General features: G+C 38.0%; 1 long non-coding RNA gene across 1 annotated transcript in view; it reads right to left on the bottom strand.

Annotated features, from left to right (window-relative positions):
• LOC142052074 (uncharacterized) overlaps positions 1-9,603 on the bottom strand; it is a 41,873-nt gene extending 32,270 nt beyond the window's left edge. The window contains exon 1 of the long non-coding RNA XR_012658701.1: positions 9,533-9,603. This is a non-coding gene — a long non-coding RNA (uncharacterized LOC142052074). The remainder of the gene's footprint in view (positions 1-9,532) is intronic.
• Positions 9,604-21,439: the final 11,836 nt, after the last annotated feature.

The raw sequence follows: 21,439 nt of genomic DNA on the forward strand, positions 1-21,439 counted from the left end.
ACACTTGGGAGTTATAGCCTCCATTCTTGTTCTACTTTGTAATTACAAAATACATTTTTAAAAATCTCTTATATGTTAAGGAGGCAACAAACCCACAAATTTTCCTTTCCTCACAACATGAAATGAACATTAACAGGATCTTGGATGACCAAGTCATGGTTAATTCAAGATGAAAAATTAAGAGAAATCCTATCATAGGGGTGATTGCCTGTTAATATTCCTTTTAATATATATTTTTATTATTGATGAAGAGAAAAAATTAATATATATTTGTAACAATTTAGAAAGTGTTGTAATATTTTTCCTCACTCTTATTGTTTCTTTTGCTAGGAAGGGGGCGGGAGCAAACAGGTAGTATACAGGGGAAAGACTAATTTTAACCATCAAAAAGGTGTGCTTAACATATCCTAATTATCTGTTGTGCAAGTGCAAGGTCCTGCACCTGGGGAGGAACAACGCCATGCACCAGTACAGGCTGGGGGCTGAACTACTGGAAAGTGGCTCTGCTGAGAAGGACCTGGGAGTGCTGGTGGACAGCAAGCTGACCATGAGCCAGCAATGTGCCTTTGTGGCCAAGAAGGCCAACGGTATCCTGGGATGCATCAAAAGGAGTGTGGCCAGCAGATCGAGGGAGGTTATTCTCCCCCTCTACTCTGCCCTAGTGAGACCACTAGTGAGTGGAGTACTGTGTCCAGTTTTGGGCCCCCCAGTTTAAGAAGGATGTGGAACTGCTTGAGCAAGTCCAGCAGAGAGCTACCAAGATGATCAGGGGACTGAAGCATCTCCCTTATGAGGAAAGGCTGAGAGACTTGGGTTTGTTTAGCCTGGAGAAGACTGAGGGGGGATTTCATCAACACCTGTAAATACCTAAAGGGTGGGTGTCAGGATGATGGGACTAGGCTTTTTCAATAGTGCCCAATGACAGGACAAAGGGCAATGGGCACAAGCAGGAACACAGGAAGTTCCACTTCAATATGAGGAAAAACTTCTTTCCTGTGAGGGTGACAGAGCAGCGGAACAGGCTGCCCAGGGAGGTTGTGAAGTCTCCTTCCCTGGCAATATTCAAAACCCACCTGGATGCATTCCTGTGCCCCCTGCTTTAGGTGTACTTGCCTGAAGTAGGGAGGATGGATGAGGTGATCTCCAGAGGTCCCTTCCAACGCCTACCATCCTGTGATTCTGCATCTGGGCCTGCTTTGGGGTTCTCCATCATGAATGCAGAGCTGATGACTTTTGGTGGTAATCAGACATTGTTCCAAAGCTGTATCATCTAATGATAAAGTTTTCCACAGAGCTTCACTATAAGGATTCAGGGTTTATGATGCATACAGGTGCTTGCATACATTTTAGTGTTTTGTACATATTCAGTGGTCCAATTCAGCTTTCTCTGTTGACAGAAATAGTAGCTGACCCTGGAAATGCATGCATTTGCATAGTAGTCCTTTGTTTATTGACAAAAATGGATTTTACAAAGTTCACAAATTCAAAATTTAACCTTTGAAAATTATAAATGCCAGGGAGAAAAGAGGTACGATAGATCACAGTCACCACACTTCAACAAGAAGTGCATGTTTTCAAGTAGTCAAGGGAGTCCAGATAATTCTTAGAACTTAATCACTCAGGAATGTAATCATAAATACACCACTCTACAGCAGAAAGCATTAAAAAGACAAACCACCTTCTGGGTAAGTGTTATGAGATAGTGGAAGAAAGCCACAATATTCCTAATTGATACTGGAATGGAAAGCTTTTAAGAAATGTAATTACCCCAGGACTGATCACATTTTTCTTGTCATTATGGAATTTCTGAAACATGTTCTTCAAAGCTATGTCTTTCTATAAAGATAGTCAGCAGCATTCAAAAAGGATTGCACAGAAAACCAATAGCTTAGTTTTAACACATTAAATCAAAGAAAAATATTGCTTCATAGGCATGTTCAGCACTAATAAATATTTACTACAACCAAGTTATTGTTAAGTTCAAAAATAAATATCTTACTTGCACATCTAGAGTAATTGTCACTGAGAAATAACCCATACCTACACTTTTATGATTGATTTATTTTCAAAGATTTCAGCTGAAGAACAGAAATGGCGAGGATCAATATGTTAGCTTAGAAATGAGCAAGAGTATCTGCACTACTTAGAGACTCAGTGTGAATGCGTATTATCAGGTGGCTGCTTCTCCTTTAAAAAAAAAAATCGAGACCCTACAATGCAAAAGATTCAACTTATTTGTGAGAGATGTGTCCCCCACACATACCGCATTAAGATTTTGCTTCTATTAAAGCCAAATATATCGCCAGTTCCAAATTGTCTCTGTTTAGAACTGGTAGTAAGTTTCATTCCTTCAACAATATGGATCTTATAACTGATTGTCCATTATGCATTTTAAAAGATTATGCACTAAAGTAAAACACCTGTAACAATTCAGAGGTTTTTTCTATACTTGCTGAACGTTTTCAATGAAAAGTCACCTTTCGTGTTCCTTTCTTACCAGCAGCCAAGGCAATTAATCTGCCTCAAGCTGTCTAGCAAGGGGATTGTAGAGCCATTTCCAAAGCTTACACTGTCATAGACAGCATCTCATTAATGGAGTAAGTACATTTTTACGGCTTGTCTGAATTTAAGGTGTCTGCAAAGACAATGTCCAAGGATGCCTGTGAAGTCAGTAGCATCCCCACGCCCGGTAAGCAGAAGATTCATAAAGAAAAGATATTACCACATATTACTGCTTCTTTCAAATTACTGTCTTTGAGGTGAGATTTCAGCTGAGTTAACCTTTAACTGCCAGACAAGAGGCAAGACAAAGCCCACTGAAGCTGTTCAGCCTTAAAGCACTGATATGCATGAGAGCTCTGTCCAGAAGACAGTCTAGGCCAGCAAACTGCAGCACCTCTGATGAAGCATTTGCTGTTGGGCTTTTGCAGCGCAGTGTTGAGAGATTTCACTGTGGTCCAGAAATAAATGATGAACTCATCAAGTATAACTGCCAATGGTAAGCCAATGGTCTACAGTTCCCAAAGACTTTGTCAAATTCTCTTCCTTTAAACACTAAAGGCATAGCTGTAGGCTGTTAACACAAAGGATGAGACCATCCTGTAGACCTCCACACCTGAGGTATCATCAAGGATCCCTCTTATAGACAGGAGAGAGAAATAACCTTTTTAATGGCATAGCTTATTTTAATATGACCTTCTGAAACAGGCCAGATTTGGCTTAGAAAATTGTTGTTATTCTCCTTTGACAATAATTAGAGTTTGAGGTGGTAGCTCAGATGATGGCCTCTAGTCTGTAGACATGATTGGATGAGATGTATGACATAGCAAATTTAAGTGAAAAAAATTCAGCGAAGTCAAAGGTTTTAAAAAGCAATAGAAGAGAGAGCTCAGTATTTGAGGATTTATAGGGACCCGGATAAAGGTACGATAAGGAGACAATTTGAAAAAAACCCTGCAGTCTGAATCCTTTATTCTGAGAATCTCCTTTTTCTCATATACACATTTTCCTCTAGATAAAATGTAAAGAATGGCATGACAGGTTACTTCCACTGACCATCATGTGAATGTGTACAAAGCTAAGAAAAATAAAATTGAGTTTACCAACATGAGGCAGAAATGTGCGGTCACTGAAGTGGAGAATTTCTGTTTTCTCGATTTCATAGTACTGGTTGGAAAAAAGATAGCTGTGCCTCTAATAATTCCCATAGCCAGTCCACCAAAATAAGATTTGGATCAATAGATGAGTTTTACAGCCTTTGCTATTAGGAACACACTAAATTGTATTAAAAACTCAATACACGTACTCAGTAAATGCATGACTGGGAGCTACTAGAAACTATTTAATCAATATCAAAGGGAGAATATCTTAAAATCAGACCAGTTTAAAGCTTTAACATTGTGTAGATTAAGTTATAGCAGGAGAGAACAACCAGCTTTAGATCCCTGATACAAAGGCAGACAGCATTTTAATATCATTTCTTGGTCAGAATGACCAGGGCCATGAATTCATAAATCCAAGAATGTGGTTTAACCCAGTACAACTTATTTTATTTTTAGATTTAGTTAAATCCAAGCAAGTGTTTTCAGGGTGACACAGTGAGAATCAAAGAAGGTATCGATGGACCTCACAAGGCGACCTCTGTTCCAGTATCTTGGTGTTAGAGTGGCAAATAAAATTCAAGTAGCAGATGTAGCAAATGCACCTAAAGGATTGGTGTCAGAATTCCTATTCCAGCTTCTTGCTGAAGCCTGATGAAACGTGAAAGAAAGGTGAAGATATTTTGAGATGGACTACAGAGGCAAGCCACTAGCAGTGTGAAGACAGAAAATTCTGGCTTGTTTAAAAACCTGCTGTATGTCAACAGAAGGCTATCTTATTAAGAATAAGCATTGTAACTTTGCCTTTTTCACATCAAGAAAGGAAAATCTGATTTTGGGGGTACTTCCTCAAGTATGGTCTTAGGGGCCTTTAAAATCAGTCAGTCTAACTAATAAGACTAAAAATACTGAAAAGGCAGAGAGAAACAAAATTGATTTTTCTGAAATCTCACTTTTCCACTACTGTCTTGGTGGGTTAGCAGTAACATATTTCTTTGACATCATCAATATTATTTATACTTACTATGCTTGAGGCTTAAAATGGGCGTTACATTTCAGTCTGCCTGCATCTGTCTCTCCAAAGTAAAAAAAACAAGTCAGCTTGTTTGATGAATAAACTCAGGGAGTACGTCAACAATATTTGACCTGCTTTGGGGCCATGCCAGTAGCAATAATGAAGAGCAAAAGAGTCAGCTTGTTTACATCCTTATTATAAATCCTCTGAATGACAACTTTACTAAGAAGAAAGATTTTTCCTTCTTCCATGGAGAGAGAAAATTGAAAAAACCTTTAGTCACTTAAATTTTTGTCACCTAAATTTTATTCAGCACACTGTATGTCTATTTAGTTACAGATAGTCAATTAAACTGCAATCCTGGATTTCTTTTTCAAAGTGTAAATGGATCATACTATTTCAAATACTTTGATGGTACCATAGGAACGTTATAGGATTTTGAAGGAATTACGTTAACTAGACTTCTACACTCTCATATTTAGTAGTATCATTCGTGTTGGTATGTAATTGGAATAACCACTGCATGGATGGAAATCCCTCATAGAGATTGAAGAGCCATGTTGATAGTTACGAAACGTATGACGAACAGCAACTCAAGAGGTCTGAGAACTTCAGACGGTTGGTGTAATTACATAATTACTAATAATTACAGTTTCTCAGAAAGATAGTGATCTGCTTTGCACACTAGCCAGACTTTTTGGGGCTGCAATTGTTTGCAATTATTTTAGCAATAGTAACAGGAAAGTAACTCTTCCCTTGGTTGTTGTAGTAAAAACATTCCAGGGAGGCACATGCAGTCTCTGACATACTGTGGGGAAAGAGTTTCAAAAACAGCCTGTTCATGCTTTGCAGTATCATACAGTTCTGCTGCCTCAGCTTCAGTCTGTTGTGCACAGAGAAAGGGAGGGAATAAGGGGTTAAAACCAGAAACACTGACAGTTCTTAGATCGCCTTTTAAAGTTCCAAACATCTTGAGACAGATAGATAGTGAACAAGCTGGTTGCTCAAAAAAAAAAAAAAAAAAAAAAAAAAAAAGAGGAGTCTTCTGTGAGCTGACAAAATCCAGTATCTCTTCACCTCCAGAAGTGCAAGTGGGCACACTGGAGGTGTTAGAGCAGCAGTTGTTTCAGGAGAAAAAATGAACTGATACTCAAATTCTGTGTCACAGCTTAAGGGAGCAATTTCACTGAGAAGTGGCAAGCATCAGTCTTCTCAGGCATAAAATTATAAATCCTTCTGCCACCAATGGTGCTAACTGTCCTTCAGCTGTCAGTATGATTTGCTTGGGTAAGGAGTCGAGTGCCTCCAGATCACTAACACTAGTGGATCAGTAACTGCAATATTCAGTTCACCATTGCTGCATGTGATCATAGGACTCTGTGCATGATGCTTGAACTCATTGTAGTTCTTAACTGCTTGTTTACCCCTCTGTCATCTTCAATCTTCTTTTCTACATTGCCTGAATAGTTTGTTTCCAAAAATGGCAGCATGTGGGAACTTACAACATTATTTTTTTGCTGTATCAAAACGTAGGGAAAATGCCAACAGCAAACTTGGAAAGTCATTTCCTTAAGGGCCTCAAGCACAGAGATACTTCTATGGCTTTCTAAGAACTTTAGTTGATGAAAGATTAATTTCAGTGATGAACAATTGCAGAAATGATCAATCTCAGATCAAGGATCAAGTTCAAGATTTCAATATTAATTTTCTCCTGGGTTAAGAATACTTTCTAAGTGTTTGAGACACAACGCTAATTTTCTGTTACTTATGGTAATGACTCTGAATTTAGAATTTGGTTGCCAAAGGCATGTTGCTTATTTTCTTCTTTCTAATCCCTTGTACATATTTTGCTAAGCCATGCTTGGCATAGAGATGATTATAGATGTCCCCTGCTCACTTAAAATGATGTTGCTCTTCCACCACCCATGGGAAAATAATCTTTCTGAATAATAAAATTAAAAAGGCAAGATATTTTTCAGGCAACTTTTCCTAGCAGATGGCAAACAATTATATGTCTTTGATATGGACTTGAGAACACTGTTATGTACTCAAGATTGTGTTTCACATTTGTGGAAAGAGATCTGCTGCAGAGTGATGTCAAAATTAGATGTCTTATATATGATGTTTGCAGTCTAGTTAAAATGCCATTTTCTTTCTTGTTATGATTCGGCGGGGCCCACAGTTTATTATTCACTGTGTTACCATATGGATTCCTTTGTTCCTCAAATTTAAAATTGAGGAATGTCTCTAAAGTTGGTTAATATTGTATTTATGAAAACTTTGTGTATCTGGCCACCAAATTTGCATATTTGTAGGAAGAATGAGATCATTCTCCACAATGTGAACATATATTTTTCTCCAACTGCCATGAAAAGAATGAGTTATCTGCCACTCTGGGTCCAGAGAGAGACTGTGAGGGGCAAGTACTAAGGGCAGTTGTTTTCCCTCTGCAGATCCAGCTGGGCAAATGTCTCAGCAGGCAAAAAAGCGTGACTTCTGCCTTAGATAAAAGATGCAAACAGATAAAATGAGGGACAAAAGTAATGGGCTGTACCAGACATGAGGGTAGTTTAGAGAACAGTTCCCTGGTATGTTTTCCTTGGTAGCAAACATGGCTTAAGAAGTTCTCAGCCATCTTGTCTGGCTTCGACTGCACACCAAACAGCAACATGGGGGCAGAGAAGCCTTTTCTTTTTTTAATGGAAGATGGAATAGTGCACATAACACAAAAGAGAAAAGAGACTGAGTTTGTTTACTACTAATACAAGATGACCGACTGGGCTTTGAAGCTGAAATCAATTTGGTGAGATGTTTTTGTCTTTAGTATTCATATCCTGTTCTTTACCCTTGGATGTGTTGGCATATGTGAAATCTATAATAATGAAGTTTTCAACCATATGGAAACAGGACTAAAGGTAACTGAAAAGCTCACCTCTCTCTATTGCATAAACTGCATAGATTGCAATCAATAGTTCCATAAACTACATCAATAAGCTGTTCAATAAATTGCATTGCAATCATTAAAAAATTGCATATATTTTTCAGCTGAGATACAACCTTTGTCAATGACTTTTCCTCCAGTTTTCTTGATCTGCAAGTCTACAGCAATATTCCAAAGTTTTCAATCTGAAAAAAAAACAAACTTCAGGCACATTGTTAAGGATCTTAGGGAAGAGCCTAAATCTGAAGGTTTTTCTTGTCACCAGCCTTCTAGAACAAATCACTTCATTTCCTTCTCACATTGTGGTTTACCTAACAGTAAGGAGAGACCGGTGAAAGAAGGCACCATGTTCAATTACCTCGGGTTGTCTGCAGTTCTCAAAGGTGCATTGTGAGAGCTGGGATTATGTACTGGTTTCAGCTGGGAAGGAGTTAAATTTCTTTGTGGTGCCTTGTATGGGGCTATGCTTTGGATTTGTGATGAGAGCAGTGTTTATGGCAGGGGGGTGTTTCAGTTGTTGCTGAGCAGTGTCTGCACAGCATTGGGGCTGATTTTCTGATTCTTGCGCTGTCCTGCCAGCGGGTGGGCTGGGGGACACGGGAGGCTGGGGGGAGCACAGCTGGGTGGCTGGCCTAGGCTGACAGAGGGACATCCCATACTGTATGATGTCATGCTCAGCAATAAAAGACAAGGGGAAGAGGAAGGAAGTGGGGGACGTTTGCGGTGATGGCATTTATCATCCCATGTAACTGTTACACATGATGGACCGCTGCTTTCCTGGAGCTGGTTAAACGAGACACTCCTTACCAACAAACAATATGAAATTTATACATGGGGTTTTTTGTCCCTGGAATAATGCACACAGCTTTACAGATTCAAATATGTAACGGTCATCATGACAGAGTGCAGGATGAACCTGATTCAAGTTGCAGATCATTCAGTTCTGATCAGCACCCAGATTTTGTATGCCAAAAGGCTCTTTTGCTGAAAATCTGTTATAAGCACTGAGTTTCTCAGATTTCTTGTCTACTCAGCTTCTAAGTAAGATGAAAAAAATAATACAGTAGCAACTTTTTGGTGGTGGTTTAGCAGATTCTGTTTCTTTGATTTACTGAAGTACTAGGAAATTTAGAGAATGTAGAGACCTGCAGCACTGGAAGAAACCAATCATTAGCTGAACACTATTAGATCTGCAAAATCATGACTAGTTTGAGCTTGGATGGCAACTTAGGTCAGAACTATTTCTTGTTTTGAGTAGGAAGTTCTCTTGAACAGAAACTGCTCAACAACTAACAAATTTAATAAATGTGAAGAGTTTTAATAATAACTAAATGCCTCCTTTAAAAATTATTTAACTACATTAAAGAAACATATATTGATACTGGTCTTTGTCTTTCAGAAAATGAAAGCATGAATAAATAATAATGAATAATGAATAAATAATTTATCCTAAAGTAACTGGACAATTCCACAGAATCTCTTTCTGTGATTCAGGTTTTAATCTCATTTCATGGTATAAGTAACTGTGAGGTGCTCAGGATAGATTTTATTTTGATAAGTTATTCTGTAAATTATACAATAGTAACCAACTCTATAATTTAGCTAGTGATAGAGTATCACTTGCTGTGTTGTATTTAAATAGCCAGTCACGGTATACTCTATCCTATGAATGTATTCCTTCTTCTTTGAGTATGCACATACATTTGACATACAAATTATGTATACTAACTGAATTACATTAATTAAAATACATCCAGACTGATTCTTACATGCCACCTTGTGGAAAAACAATGAAATTTTCTTATCCAGCAGCTGATACTAGAAATTCTGAACTCACAAAGAACTGTTGGAAATTATAAAAATAGCTATTACAAAGAAGAATAAAACATTGCTGCAAGAAGATATAGCTGCTGATAATACATTTGTACAACATCTGTTAGCTACAACAAATAACCAAATAGAAAAAATAGTACATACTTCTGTCTGGGGCTTCCCCCCAGCATATTTTCACAATGGATTTCTTTAAATGTGGCCAAAACACACTTCAGAGCTGGAAAAGTTAAAAGGTGTAATTCTTAACCAATGGCCATAGAGGAAAATGTGTTTATCTAGTTAATCACAGAATCATAGAATCATTAAGGTTGGAAAAGACCTCTGGGATCATCAAGTCCAACCATCAACCCAACACCACCATGCCTCCTAAACTATGTCCCTAAGTTCCACGTCTACACGTCTTTTAAATACCTCCAGGGATGGTGACCCCACTACCTCTCTGGGCAGCCTCTTCCAATGTCTGACCACTCTTTCAATAAAGAAGTTTTCCTAATATCCAATCTAAACCTCCCTTGATGCAGCTTGAAGCTGTTTCCTCTCATTCTATCGCTAGTGACCTGGGAGAAGAGACCGATCCCTGCCTCGCTGCAACCTCCTTTCAGGTAGTTGTAGAGAGCAATAGGGTCTCCCCTCAGCCTCCTCTTCTCCAGGCTAAACAACCCCAGCTCCCTCAGCCTCTCCTCATAAGACCTGCTCTCCAGACCCTTCACCAGCTTCGTTGCCCTTCTTTGGACACTGTCCAGCAACTCGATTTCCTTCTTGTAGTGAGGGGCCCAAATAAGAGGTGGCTTTCAAGCAAAAATACAGCTTTGAATACAATATTTTAAAACCGTAATTATGGTACCAGTGTTCTAATGTCACTCAGATATCCTTTATTATATTTGTATAGCTCCTCTGCAAAGTCCGATTAGTTCTCAACATAATCTGCTGGTGAAATATGAACATACATAGTTTACATATTAAGCAATGCAAGATCTCAGTATTAAATTTAAAAAGTATTGACTGTATGAAAATCCAAGTTCCACAAGAGAAATCAAAATTTTTTCAGGAGAGGCACAATCTCAGCTATTAGATATAAAACTGAAAATGTCTCCAGTTTTACTTTCTCCACAAATTTGCTGCACCTTCTCCAAGTGAACTGTATGGCCTTCAAAGAGGTAGCTGGAAGGGAGTATTTCATTAAAAAAAATGCCAGTGGGATTATTATGCTTTCTTCTTTGCTTAGATTAATGCACAGAAAGGGGAGTAGATATATTTAATATAATTCCTTAATTTCAAAGTATCTATGGGATAACATTGACATTTTAAAAGTCTACAAAAAATGCAGGAAAAATTATTCTCCACTTTTCAAAGAGGTTTTGACCAGAGGCATTAGAACTTCGTGTTTCAAGCACTGTTCAAACTACTCTTCATACAATATTGATGGTATTTTTTGTCACATGGTTAATCACAAGCACCCAGGTGTCATCCCAGACAAGAGTTAAAAAGATAGGTAATACAATGGGCATCTTGAAGGTCCTTTAAAAGACCTAAGGCAAGTGATGTAGCGCATCATAGCAGTGACTCAGGCTGAAACTGGAAAATAATGTGCTACCCTGTCAACTGGAATGACCAGCAAGTTCTTGTATTACACCCCAGATGCCTCCAATGAAATTAACGGAATAGTTCTGTGATAAATCAGAAGAATTTACTGGTTCAATAAGTGTTTAATTCTGTTTATTTTTCTGACTACCTTTGAAACTAAATCTGCATTATTTCTCCAAACCTATAAGTACTTTTTTCCTAATTACACATATTTGAAAGACTTTGTGTTTGCCTTATATACTGAGTACTAAGTAGGCAAATTATGGTAAATTATGGGTGATTTTTTTATTTCTTCACAAAAATCATGTAAATATAGAGTGAAACATATCTGATGTGCATGTAATTTCACACACTTCTTGGTATGGCCAGAGAAAAGATTTGAATTTCCCTATGACACCTTCATTTGCTGGAGAGGGGACAGTTATGTGGGTTTTTTACTTGTATTTTTCATAACAATACATTGCCAAAAATATTCCAGTCTCCCAAGGGCTCTAATGAAAGGCTATGTGTAGGTTAATGGATTATATTGAAAATCCAGTGTGTTCATATGTGAAAGAAGGGAGTGTGTTTTTTCTTTTTCAATTTCTTTACATCTTTTATTCTCTCCAAACCAAATGCCTCACTAATGCATTTAGAGCTCTCTCCTGTTGAAAACAGCTGTGGCTCTAGCTGTGAAACAGCCCAACCTACTCAACACAACAGTTGCCCTTTTCCCACCTCTTACACTTACCACCTTTCCTTCCCAGAGAACCTCTATCACCCAGCTGGCTGCACACAGAACCCTGAAAGAGTTTGGGGCCCTTTTCTGGCCTTCCTGGCTAGAAAGATAAATAATAATCTACAGCCTCCCCCGAAGTCTGAACGTGCAGAGGAACAAACCTTCCTCTCTTCTGTTTACTGTGTTTCTTAGCACAGATGCAGGAAAAAGCAAAACCTCCCGCAAGCTGGAAGGATTTCTGAGGAAACTGAGGAGGGAAAAGACAACATTTTTAATGCCAGCAAAATACAGACGAAGACACAGAAATCCTTTTCTGGAGGACTAGTGCACCAGTCCAAATGCACACAGCCTCCCCAGTTCAGCTGCTGGACCTACTGCAGAGGGAAATAATTTCTTCCAAAGCAGCTACACAATACTTTATAATTTCTGTGCAAGTTGTTTTAAGTAGGCTCATCCCCAATGCTCCTGAGGGGACTTTTTTGAGGAGGTAGCTGAAGATACAAACTACAGAGATAATATATTCTTAAAAGGCTGTCTAAGAAATTTGGAAATCTCTTCTCAAGGCTACATCTTGAGATGCCCAGTGAGATTTGTCTGGAGAAAAACAGAAAAAATAATGTTTGAAAGACACTGGCTACGTTTGTATGTACCAATGATCAAAGCAGGAACTGTAGGAGAAAACAATCTTTATGTATCTTAATTAATATGCCCATTAAATAAAATTATTATTTTCTAAGTGATGTGGAATCTTCAACCTAATAATTTGAAGTATAATGTACCTATATATTCCTCATCCTCTGTGGCTTTGTGTCCAGAATTTACAGCATTTAGTTATCAAAACAGAGACTAAATTCTCACAGACACCCACTCTAAACCTTTCCCTGGGAAGCTTTTTAAAGAGATTGACAAACACTGTATTTGCATTCCAAAACTTGGTTAAAACTGATCATCACTAAAATGTTTCTCAGTTGCTGCCTTCAGTAATTTATCCTTCTCAGAGAACCACCTAATGAAGGAACTGTCTGACTGTTGTCCTGCACATATTCCTTTCTAAATGCAAGCTTTTTCAAAGGGCTGTTATGTACCAGGGACCTGCGATCAGATCTGAAAAAGTGCTTAACCATTGCAACAGAAAAGCATGTAAATTATAATGCTATCCAGACAGTGACCTCCTTCCTGACATGTGCCAGATTATTTGCCCTGAAGTATTCTCCCATTGCAAAATCACAGAGTTGGAAGAGCTGCGCTATAGCATAAAAAGATACATTTCATTATGAAAGGCATTGCAGGTTTGTGAACAACAGCATGCCAGAATGGTTTCAATAAATCCCCTGACAAGCATGGAATTGGGAAGGTGGTAATATTCAAAACACAAAGCAGTCTCTTTACAAGGTTCAAGAGAGAAAATCCTGGACAGATATGAAACGATGGATAATGCCCTATTCAGCTGCCCTCTCTTCTCCCCACAATCGCTTACAAAGAAATAAAATGTAGTTGAAAAGTTTTGAGCCTGGATGTCTGTATATTGGGTAGATATTGAACTGACCACTAATAATAGCTTACTAAAGCGCACTCTACTTGCACATACTTTAGATGCTGAGTAATTAATTGCTATTTGAAATTCCACCGTCATGTTTAACAGCAGCAGGAAAGCTGGACATTAAATCACTTACGTAAAGTCACTGCAGTGATTCCATACAGGACTGTAAAAAAATGGAAAATAATTTGAAAATAATTAAAATGGGTTGGTAAAATTATTTTCAAGGCCTGACCATGGGAAGAGTGCTATACTTTCTGATGAAATTCAGTAACAGTTTGGCGTGCTCGGATGAACCCTATATATATGTGAGCTTTCTGATTATAGTTTCTAGTACTATAGGGAACCTAGCAGGACTTTTCAATATGCTGAGCTGTTATAGATAGGTCTGCTGAAATGCCAGCTATCATTTGAATATTAGGGCTATTTTCCCCCCACTAACTGTATGATTGATCATTCCTGTGCTCTTTTTTTCACATAAAATATTTTTAATGCAATGATCTTCAAGAAAACAAAACAAAACCAAACCACGTTCCTTGTATAAAATGATTACATTTATATGTAAGCTTTATTGCACTATAAACAGCAATTTTATAACAATCATACTGGGTGTTATTATTCTTACTCTTAAATCTAGCTACCTTACAATTTTTCACTTTCACTTGGATAAGCACCTCTAGTGTCTGTTAGATAAGTAATATTCCCCACAGAATATACTCAGAGGGGCTAAATGCCTTCCCAGGTCCTAGCAACACAGAAAGATTAACAGGCAAGGGAGGAAATTTGCTGTCCCTTGAAATACGGCTTTGGATGCATTCCCTCGGTTATTAATAGGTTTGCCCATCCTACCTTCATCAGTGTGTTTTAGAAGATAACATTTTAACAGAACACTTTTTTTTTAGCAATTCTGTCCTTCACAAACTTTCCCACTATAGTCTGGCTTTTTGAAACAAGTGATTTGAATCTTCTGTCATTAAAAAAAAGGCTTTTAAGTACTCACAACTCACTGCTCCTTTGATTCAGTCTGATGTTTCTCCCCTAAAAATCATGGTTGCTAAGATATGTCTGTCTGAAACACACACACTCAAGCCGCTCTCCCTTAGTCTATATTTACTGCAGTAGTTTCCAGGAAGCCAGACAGAATCTCAAAAACCCATTTTGCTGCACAGGCAATTTTATTTTCTTCCTTGTTCACTCTAATCCCCAAGTCTTTTATTGCCTTCTGCCACTCAGCTGTAACGCCAGTCTGCATAATATGTTCTATGGTATTGTTGTTATATGCAACATTGTGAATTTATCACAATGAATCTTATATTTTACAGTTTACTAACTTCGGATTTTCTTGATTTTTAGAAAAGGTTGTCTATGGCTTAGTGACATTCTTGTGAATATTTGCTGAATATTCATTCATTGTGACATTCATAGAGAAAATACTCCTATTAATTCCGTAGTTAGTTCCTTGTGTTGTGAACCCCAGTGGCAAAAACAAGGTCTGTGGGTCTCTCTATTGCAATTTTTTTTCATGATGACTCATTAATTTGCATTAAAACAAAACTATTCCAACCATGTTTGGAAGTTTTTGCCCTAAGCAAACTTTTTCAAAGAGTTCAGTTCATGAGATCAAAGGCTTTCTCTGAAATAAGAGAAACAGCACTTGGTTCCTTTGAACAGAGAGATTTTAATTTTTTTCTGTTCTACTTTCTGTGGGATAAATCTAGTGGATTAGGTCAGAGAGAACTGGAGCCCTCTTAGCAGAGGCGAAGATATAAACAGGTAATACCTCGGAGATGTTTAACAACGAAGACAAGAAGCTTGAATTTCAAGCTGGAAAAAAGCACAAGAGTTGTGTATAAATTTTAGGTATGTTATTTTGACTAGACTAGAAAAGCAACATCAAAACCAAAAAGATAGGGCAGATAAGCCAGTAAAGAAAAGCTTATAGGTTTAGCTTAGCCTTTGATTAGTCACTCCACAGAATCACAGAACAACTGAAGTTGGAAAGGACCCTGGAGGTCATCTGGTACAAAGCCAACTCAGAGCTGGGTCAACTAGCTCAGAATGCTCAGGGCTTTGCCTCAATGAGTTTTGAGCATCTCCAATGATGATTTCTCAGCCTCTCCAGATAACCTGTTCCAGCGCCCAATCACTCTCATGGTGATTTCTTTTTTTCTAATATCTAGTCAGAATTTCCCTTGTTGCAACTTGTGGCTATTGCCTGCTGTCCTGTAGCCATGATCTTCCTAGAAGGCTGGGTCCACTTCCCCTACACCTTACCATTAGGTAGTCATAGGAAGCCACAAGGTTTCCCTTTCACCTTCTTTCCTCATGGCTGAACAAAACCAGTTCTCTCAGCCTCTCCTTGTACATCAAGTACTCCAGCCCCCAACCATCTTGGCAGGTCTCCATTGGACTTGCTCCAGTGGTCAGTATTTCCTTCTGCTAGGGAGCCAAAAAGCAAAATATTGCCACCTCACACATGTTGAACACAGGGGAATAATCACTCCTCTCAACCTGCTGGCTATACTATTGCTCATACAGCCCTAACACTTCCTTCTGCCCTTTCTATAAAATTGGTTTAATGATTATTCATTCCCAAATCTCCTAAAAATGTTCTAAGTAACAGTTGTCTCATGTGTTAAGAATGGGATATACTTTTATTATTGAAATACCTGGACATGATAAGTGAGTGGCCCATGTGTGTCTGCAGAAAATAATGAAGTGTTTGATGGCAATATTAAAGTCTTTGTAATGAGCTATACATTTCAAAATGTAAAACTCAGAAAAGACAGAGAAGAAACAGAATGGGAGAAACAATATCTCAGAGCTGATATGTTCAAGAAGGATTTGGACTAGCTTAATTTATATCTTACCTTTTTGATATAAGAAGAGATATTGGAGAAATGAAACCGAGAGGATGCTAATGGAAGAGGAGCTTCAGTGGACAGAGCGCCAAATCAAAGAGTTTTCATTGTAACATTTTTGTAATAGCACACAATTTGAAAACAGAGTTCCAGTGGCAAAATCATCAAGTGAATGAGAAGAATAATGGAAGTAACAGTGTTCATGCTTATTCCTACTAGGAATGTGACTTTTAATGTAAACGGATTTATGAAATTGAAATACCTCAGACAAAGTGGTTGTAACACAGATTATAGTTGCATTGCATCGCGGAGACACCGTGTTTACATACACCCTCCACAATGCAACAAAAGAATAATCTCTGATATAAGTGATCATTTAGGACATATTCAGCCTGGTTTGATAATACTTATGAACTCAGGGAAAAAAAGATACCATAGCAGTGTGAAACTTTGCAACCAGCATAACGTGTTCTAGCAAAAAGTTTTACTTTCTACATTCAAAAATTCTTACCAAAAAAGATTAATTATGTATTGTCCAGCACAACTAGTTTCAAAATGTAGCATCTTACATGTAACTTCAGGTGTGGTATCACCAAAACAAATAAGGTAATTTTAATTTCAATAATGTAATAGACTACCTTTGTTCTCAGCTCATAACCCTGCCAATTGCTACTCAGATGATGAATAAATAATATTTCTAATCTGAATGTCCCCTGAATTCTTCACTTCTATTAAACAAATATTTCAATAGGAATGCAGGATTTAAATGCAGTTATATTAATTATTATGCATTTATATTCAGTCACAACAATATATATAAACACATGAATGTGTTGCTGCAGGTTTGAAAGAAATCATATCCCCCGTTATGCAAGTAACTTGGAAAAAATAAGTCACTAAAAAAAATGAGGCTTTTCATTTAACCTAACACATTCAGCATTGCCAGTGGGAATGAAGAAATCAAAAATGAGCAAGGAGTCTCTGCAATTTGCAAATGTGGAGATTTTTTTTAAAAAAAGCTCTGCAGAGAATGATATACCACTCAGCTCAGAGTTTTCCTTGGAATTATCTATGCTTAAAGCATCTAGATTAAAATAAGGCAAGGGGACACAAGCTGGGAAGGTCTTTTCTGACTTTTAATCCATTAGAACAGAGCCTGGAGACCCTCATCAGAACTAATTAGCTGAACAACTCCAGCTTTAAGAGGTTCAATGGGGGACATGCTTAACTATCCAAATGTAATCCGCAGAGCCGCTGAACTGGCAGCACCCAGAGGCTGCAGGGTTCTGTGCCTCAGCCAGCTCTGCACATGCCTGGCTAGATCTGCAGGCAAGTTCTCCTTTCGTCTTCCCATCACAGAATCCCACTCAAGAGCAGGGCAGCTGGTATTTCATCACATGATTTCTAAGTGAAACTAGAGTAACAAGTTGAATTCAAATGTGCTTCAAATTTTTCTGCCATCAAAAAGGAAATAATTTTTAAAAGGCCATAGAAAACTACCACTTTCAGGACTGCCAGTCTCAGACTTCTGGAGCAAATCTAAGTCTTGGCTCAGAGTAATTTTCCAATTCCTAATGAGCAGCTATGGTATTGGTGTCAATTTTATTCCTTAAGTGACTTTGCTTAGAATGACAGCAGATATAAAATAATAAATTAATTTTAGTAAAACTAAGCTTTTCATGTGGATTTCTTATACCCCACTGCCATATCTTAGTTTCTGTCTTCCACCTTCGTTCTGTATTAGTATTCCCTAGCTCAGGGAAATATCACAAAAAAGATTATTGAATTTTGTGGTACTAAAATGTCATATCTTGCTCTCTGTTTTGACGTTTTCTTGATCAATAAATTGTCAATGCAAAAAAAGACACAGCTATTTAACTTTCTGTATGCAAAGAAAGACTATGAGCTGTTATGGGATTTCTCAAAGGCCAAGCAGTGAGACATGAAGGAAGCAGCCCATGATAGTGGGGAGCCTTAGTGAGAATAAATGGGACAGACAAGGCAGAGATGCCATGTATTTGTAAATGAAGCATGCAAACAAGGTTGAGGAAAATGTTCTTATCATCTAAGGGCTTCTATGGACACTCAGAATGTTTTTCTCTCTTACAATTCAAGATGCAGTGAAAGAGGAGGCAGGTCTGGTCATATCACCATCAGAACGAAACTTTGATGCTTTATTGCTTCTTACCTGGGTTGTCCATACGCAAATTTCCAAAACCTTGGGACAGAGGCAGAACTGACTGCCTATTATCTGCAGTTTGTACAAGGAAGAGATCCCTGACAATTCAAGGAAATATGTAGAAGGGAAGGCTGTTACGATCCGTGGTCCAAACCTCCTCTTGGGTTTCTTTGCTGCTAGCATGATCAGACAGAAGTCACAGCCAGAGAACATGGTTTTCTCACCTGTGTTCAGCCTACCTTTGCTGGTGCAACGAAATGGAATTTGCATTTCTGATGCTTCCAGTTGCATTACCATTAAAATATCCAGTTTCTTTGTGAAGACCACGTTGTCGCTCCTGGCAGAATTGACTGAGGCTACTGATTTTCAGACAGAGAGCATTATTTTATACGTACACCCTTCAATCTCTCGCTGTAAATAAGAATTTTGGGGTTGATCTTTAGAGTTAGGTTCTTAGCTACTTTAGATGTCAACATTAAAATAAACCATGTGTGTGTGGTTCCAACAACCTGATTTCCCATTCCTTTGCAATTACAGAAACATTGCATCACATTCTCACCAAGGTCAGTGAGTCCTTGGGAAAGCAGCCAGTAAAATGGGGCCCCAGGAGAGGGAGAGACTTTTCTAACTCCATCTACAGAATAAAAAGGTAGCAGCACAGCTCCGTTTTTACATGTTCACCACTGTAGTTTACAATGAAAAGCCTGATTACGTTTTTAAAATACTCAGCGTTGTGGGGTTTTACTTTACTTCTTCATGAATAATTGCACTGTACCATTTACCACTCCTATATGAAGTTCTGGATGAGCCTTTTCCATTTCCGTAGCAGATACAGGGCATTATGCATGATGAGTCTGTTTTGTTCTAATTTTATTTAGATAAGATAATGTTTTCCATTATAAATTTTAAGGAAAGAAAAACACACTGCATTCAAGCAGAATTATGCCAAACACTTGTTACGCTAACTGATATAAACGGGCTGAGTGTTTAAACAGGTATTGGTTAAATAATCCTTAGCACTGGCAAGTGGGGGAAGACTGGTTTTGGAAATGGGCTAGGGAAACGAATTAGGCCTAAACACAAATCTGTGTTTTCTGTCTTCAGTCTTATTTGCTTCCCATTTCTAATAGAGTGGGATGTGTTTCTTCACACAGCATTTTCTTCTTCAGCTTCAAACCAACGTTCTGCTCCTTTGACTACTGGCAAAGCTGCTAAACCAAACCTGTGAATAAACTTCATATCACAAGGTACATACCTACTTTAATTACTTTTCCACATGCTGAGAGTATCTGCAGGGTGATTAATACAATTTGGTTTCATATAAAATCAAGGTAATGAGCAATAATATCTTTCTTAGGCTTTCCACCCAGAGAATATAAGTCCTTATAAAAAGAAAGAAAAGCTTTTACTTCAGAGTAGGATTACTAAACTGAATAAAAACTACAGCAGTTTTATATATATATCAGAATCCATTTACACATTAAGAAACTTATAAATCGTAAATAAAACTGGAGTATATAGTTACATCCAGATATTTAATATTGTCTTATAATGAACAAAAAAGTTGGGAAATTGACTCCTTTCATACTCTTCTAGATTATTAAGGTGGTTTTAGCTTTTAAATGCAGGTATCTTAACACCCAATTTTCTGGATCTAGAAATTTAACAGTGAAGATTCAGGTTCTTAATGTTTGGCGTTTGAGCAAGCACTTTTCACTTTTCAATTTCTATTCTTCTTTACTTCTTTTTCAGTCCTCTTTAGCTAGAGGGAGGTGCTATTTTACTGGAACATTCACATTTATTTTATTATTACAGTGTACAATATCCCTTCCTGTACAAGGGAAGAATAATACATGCAAAATATGACTGGAGAGACAGCAACTGGAAATAGTCATAATTAGGGTGTGATAAGTAATAATAACAAACCATTACCAAAAACAATTGGAATAATTTTCAATCTACAAAACATGGGGTAGGTTATGACAGACTCTCTTTTACTTATTATTTGGAAGACCATTAATTTGATGTATCATGCAAGGAGAATTTGACAACACGATTCAATACTTTCTATGCCAAAACCAGTCTGCATTGTTAAGCTGCACTGTGAGCCACCAAACACAAATGGGGTGGAGTACACAGAAATCAGCTTCCCTCAACAGTGAGTAATGGGAAACGGGCATTTTAAGGATGTAACTTACCTTAAGCGAAACATTTCAAATAGTGATGATGAATCTTACTTTAGAAGAGCTGTCTTTTCTCTAATGGAATACTAGGCAACCAGAGTGGGGTTCAGTCAGAGGTAACAACCACCTAAATCTAGGTGGTTAAGCTGGTGTACTCTGCAGAGGTGCAGACCTTATGCCAGAGCCTACAGAGTGATTCAGATGTCTGACCACTAGATACAGGATTGAGATGTGCAATGCTGGCAGTTAGGGCCATTTTACCTGCCATTGGGTATCCTGGATATCACACTGAGAAGCAAGTGTGCAAATCTCTCTGAAGTGTGTCATATTTGCCAGCCCCATGTAGTTGGCTTAGATTAAGGAAGAGTGTTTCAAATGGCACTAGCAAAAATAACTTTTAGGAAACTGAATGTGTTCAAAACAGGCACTTCAGGACATGGTTTAGGAGGCATGGTGGTGTTGGGTTGACTGTTGGACTAGATGATCCCAGAGGTCTTTTCCAACCTGAATGATCCTATGAATCCTGTCCTACCCAAATGCCACTGCCCTGCAATGATCTAATTACATGAACAAAGGACAGCATAGCAAAATCAGATGCTTCAGTGGTTTGCAAACCCTTTTTACAGTGAGAAAGAAGAATGTATGCTGGACAATTCTGAGGAATTTTTTGAGACTCTGAAAAAGGTCTGGAGCCACTTCTATAAGACACACCATAGCTAAGAAATTTGGCTTTCCAAGCAGGATATTCAGCAGGTGTTTCAGACTGACTGACCAGACATACTTAAAGACCCACAAGGAGGAAGTCTGTGCAGACATGAGATGGCATGAAGATGGCACATGCCATATTACTCCATGCTCCTTGCCTAGTTCCACCATGTTAGACAACAAAGCAGGAACTATTGCTTCCTAAGGAAAAGTTGATGGGAAAGTCATATCTTTGCTATTAGTTTTTATGATATTGGGGTACAGGATGAAAAAAAATTCCCTGG

This window comes from Phalacrocorax aristotelis, chromosome 1, assembly GCF_949628215.1.
Source record: "Phalacrocorax aristotelis chromosome 1, bGulAri2.1, whole genome shotgun sequence".
Taxonomy (NCBI): Eukaryota; Metazoa; Chordata; class Aves; order Suliformes; family Phalacrocoracidae; genus Phalacrocorax; species Phalacrocorax aristotelis.